Source organism: Gadus morhua, chromosome 9 (assembly GCF_902167405.1).
Source record: "Gadus morhua chromosome 9, gadMor3.0, whole genome shotgun sequence".
NCBI lineage: Eukaryota > Metazoa > Chordata > Actinopteri > Gadiformes > Gadidae > Gadus > Gadus morhua.
In genome coordinates, this window is record NC_044056.1 from 2,575,921 (window position 1) to 2,580,877 (window position 4,957).

Here is a 4,957-nt window from a genome sequence, read left to right on the forward strand (position 1 = left end):
CTCTCCCTTTCTCCATCTCTCCATCTCTCTCTTCTCCGTCTCTCCATCTCTCTCTCTCCGTCTCTCTCTCTCCTCTCACTCTCTCTCTCTCTCTCTCTCTCTCTCTCTCTCTCTCTCTCTCTCTCCATCTCTCTCTCTCTCTCTCTCTCTCTCTCTCTCTCTCTCTCTCTCTCTCTCTCCATCTCTCTCTCTCTCTCCATCTCTCTCTCTCTCTCCATCTCTCTCTCTCCGTCTCTCTCTCTCTCTCTCTCTCTCCATCTCTCTCTCTCTCTCCATCTCACCCTCTCTCTCTCTCTCTCCCTCTCTCTGGAGGCCTTGGCACCATCTACGTGGCCTCTCCCACTCCTGTTGGCAGAGTTGTATCTACAGTCCTCCCACCGCGCGCCCTCTGACAGAACAGCAAGGTACAAGGACACAGGATGGAGAGGCTAGGGAGGTAGGGGGGAGCTGAGGTGGGGGGGGGGGGGGGGAGAGAGAGAGAGAGAGAGAGAGAGAGAGAGAGAGAGAGAGAGAGAGAGAGAGAAGAGAGAGAGAGACAGAGAGAGAGAGAGAGAGAGAGAGAGAGAGAGAGAGAGAGAGAGGTCCAGGTAGAGGTGGAGTAGAGCTGATCCTACCAGGGGAGTAATTAACGAGGAGGATAGGACGGGTTTAGGAGTTAACACCCCCCTCCAGCCAATAGGATGATAGCAGAGTGGTAGGGTGGAATGCCACAACAATAACACATCATGATCAGAATGAGTAAATACAGTCAGAGTGATGATTCTGTAGAAAATAGAGAATGGAGCAAAAACACCCAACCCTAACCTAAGTTAAACAGGTCTAAAGAAGGCAGTCCATTTACAACTATACAATCACTATACACACCATCCAGTAATATTAAATTATCATTGATAATCCTCATTGATACGCTTTATAAGGTAATTTGCCCCTTGGCGTTTTTTTAGCGCAAGGGGTTGAAAGATAACATACCTAGTTGGTGCATGTAGCCTTTCCCAGATGATTAAGGAAAATAAAGTGGATTTAAATGGTTAAGTTTGGACTTGAGATGAGTGAAGTGGCGAAGGTTTGGACCAGTTCAGGTCAGAGTAAGGATCTAGAGAGAGAATGGGCTTGGGCGCTAGCAATAAGCTCAAGCAAACCCTAACGCATTCATTGCATCTCCAATTAGAATGATCGGATTTCTCTGGTGAGCTGCTCCCCAGAGAATCCTTAACTTTAACTTTCATACTCTCTCAATCTCTGTCTCTCTCTGTATGTAACACTCTCTTTTTCCCAAAAGGCCTCGTTGATTCTGCCCGGCACCAAAGGACGCTAAATCTGAAACTTCATCACACAGAAACCCCCCCATGGTTCCTGGCTTTTCCCTTCCTCCTTGTCCTCATCCCTTCCCCACTTCTCTTCCCTGACCATGGCCATGAAATTCACCGCAATCACCAGAGAACCTGGAAGGTGTTTCCGGAAAAGTCTTCAAAGACCTTTCCCGGCTTCCCTTGGTTGACTCAGGCCTTAATTAAACACTTCTATCTTCGCGAGCCGAGGCGTCTGAAATTCTTTTGATCTGCTCATCGCGAAGAAAACTTCCAGAATGACGGACGAATACTGTCGACTTTTTTGGAGGAAGTGATGCTTCCTCTGATTCGGGTTCTCAGGGTCACATGTATTAAACCAACAACAAGAAGCAAAGCACTGTTCTTTTAAGAAATGGAGTCCTTTTGTTAAACTCATCACTGAAACCTTAATCCCTTCTGCTCAACATGGACCTTCAAGGAAATGCCTGACAAATCCCCATTTTCAAACCGTTCAATACTTTCAAACAAGCCTTTATCACAATGCCGGCTCTACGCATCAAATCTGTCACGGCATTGCTGCAGTGGATGTGGGAGGGCCGAGATCCAGGGGAAAATAATGTACTTTAGGTGTGTCATCTGCATCAAGTACTCATCGATCGTGCCTTTCTCCTCTCCAGTACACAGTAGACCCAACATGGACTTATTCTTTCTTAAGCACAACCGGGGAGCTGTCCAAGGCTCCACCCATTCAATGCTTCAAAAGAACATTATGTTGTTATGTTCAATACCAGAAACGTCGAAGAAATGATTCCATCATTCATTTCCTTTGCAATACACATTTAATGCAGAGCCACCGAGTAGCCGGCTCACATCCAATAAAGACATCTATCCCCATCACTGTGATTCACACAACCTGGGCAGCGCGCACAGGCGCACACACACACACCCACACATACACACACACACACACCCACACACACACACACACACTAATGGAGCTGTCCCTAGAGCAGAATCACCAAGAATCTGCTCAACACAGTGGGTGATGTTGGGGGGAATGAGAGAGGGTACGGATGAGATGATTAGTGTGTGTGTGTGTGGGGGGGGGGGGGGGGGAGGGGGTATTATTTCTTAAGTGTGGCTTTCAAGGTGATTGTTTTGACATTAGTCGAGAGGGAGCAAGTGACAGAGAGCGAGAGAGAGAGAGAGAGAGAGAGAGAGAGAGGGAGAGAGAGGGAGAGAGAGAGATACAGAAAGGGAGAGAAAGAAGGAAAGCGAGAAAGAAAGACAGAAAGATTTAGATAATTCCAACCATCTTTATCAAGCATGGCTGTCATTCCGTTCTGGATGGTACAAGCTGGTTCATACCAGCAGCAGGTAGGTTGTGGCTGCAGAAGGCTTGCTACTGTATGGGAAGACAGAAGCCTTTCCCAGTCTAATATGGCCATAAAGATATGGTTGGCCCAGCATAAAGTCACACATTGCCCACATTCATGCCTGGGAATCAAACCCAAGACTGTCTGCAATGCTGGGCCACACGTCCAGTCAAGCCATCAAACAGTCAGCGTTGCCTGATATTAGAATCAATGGTACACTTGGCGCTGGGCTATAATCTATAGCACTCTGTTGCCAGTGAGTAGGCTATGACATGATATCAGTACATCGATACACCCATTGACCACACCTAAACATCACACGCGCGTGTGCGCGCATGCGTGCGTGCGCATGCGCGTGTGTGTGTGTGTGTGTGTGCGTGCGCGTTGGGGGGGGGGGGGGGGGCTGTTGCATTGCGTTGTTTTTAACTTGACATGTTACAACTAGAAAGACGGAACTTGGAAGCCTGGGTTAAGGGTCAAGTGGAGTCAAAGCAGGCAGGTGATTGGCTGATCAGGTCGGTGTGTAATGACTAATCAATGGCCGAATGCATTAGCCTAATCTAGCGGGCCAGGTGGGAGAGAGGCCGTGGCTAGACACAAGCAACACATGATGGAGACCGCATGCAACAGCAGCACAATCAATAACACACCAGAGTGGTGTGCAGCCCCCAGAGACACACTGCAGGGTGTGCGCGTGTGTGTGTGTGTGTGTGTGTGTGTGTGGTTAGTGGGCCGGTTGGTTGGTTTTGGTTGATGGTTAGGGACAGAGCGGCTGGTTGTAGTCTGATTGATTGAATTATGACGCAGCTGAGGGAATGACATACATTAAATACAAGCCTTTTATTTCAGACTTTATTGGATCCCGGCATTTATCTACCCACGTTTCCGTCCGATGCGAACAACAGAAATAAATTACCCAGTTGTGAAGGGCAGTGATTCGTGTTTGATAGTTAAAGCATATAAACTTCATGACATCATTATTTTTTTAACCACACACGATTTGAATATGTAATATGTATGTTTGGTGTTCACAATGTAACACTGTTTCTATTGTTTTCCTAACCTGTCACATACACACACACCATCAACATGCGTGGCCACATGCATAGCCACAGTGAGCCTACCTCTTCATCTAGGACCTCCTATTCACCCAGCCACAACATCTGACGCCTGGAGTTGCTCTCTGGGAAGGTGAGGTTACGGAGGCAGCTATATCTTCAAATGTTTGCAGTGATTATTTTGAGCTGCTTTAAAGCTGCAGATTGACAGGAGAGGATAAAAAAAATAAGATCCAATATGGTAATCAACTTTAAGAGAGACGGAAAGAGGAAGACGGAAGGGAGGTTGGAGGGAGACACAAAGAGAGAGAGAGAGAGAGAGAGAGAGAGAGAGAGAGAGAGAGAGAGAGAGAGAGAGAGAGAGAGAGAGAGAGAGAGAGAGAGAGAGGGTAAGAAAGGTATCACGTTTATTAGTCAGAGAAACAGCATTGAGAGAGAAGTCTTACACGCTTGGGAGTAAGAGGGGCATAGGGAGAGGAAGAGAGAATCAGTGGGGGAAGGGGGGAATAGAGAGGGAAGGAGAGTGTGAGCAAGAGTGTGAGAGAGAGCGAGAGAGAGAGAAAGAGAAAGAGAAAGAGCGAGAGCGAGAGAGAGAGAGAGAAACAGAGAAAGAGAAAGAGAAAGAGAGAGAGAGAGAGAGAGAGAGAGAGAGAGAGAGAGAGAGAGAGAGAGAGAGAGAGAGAGAAAGAGAAAGAGAAAGAGAAAGAGAAAGAGAAAGAGAAAGAGAGAGAGAAAGAGAAAGAGAGAAAGAGAAAGAAAGAGAGAGAGAGAGAAACAGAGAAAGAGAAAGAGAAAGAGAGAGAGCGAGAGCGAGAGCGAGAGCGAGAGAGAGTGGAGGGGGGGGTGACATGTGAGGGACAAGAGCCAAGTGCAGTCAGAGCAGAGGACAGACCTGGGTCAATACCTGCAGCACATCCTGCTGACACAGCACCACTCAACACACACACGCACACGCACACACACACACACATACGCACACACGCACACACATGTGCACAGGAGGGACATCAGACTAATCAGTCAGTGTGTGTCAATACTTGAGGAGGAAGAGGAGGAAGAGAGAGGAAGAGGGATCATGGTACGTTTGTGTTGTGACGCGTTCAACAGAGAAGAACCCTGCCTCGTTATGAGCGAGCGTCTCTTTATCATCTCTGTTCTGCAGGTAATACAAGAGAAAGGTTGAAGTCAAAATAAACACTTTGTTGTAACGTTACTTCACTTTCAGGAAGATGAT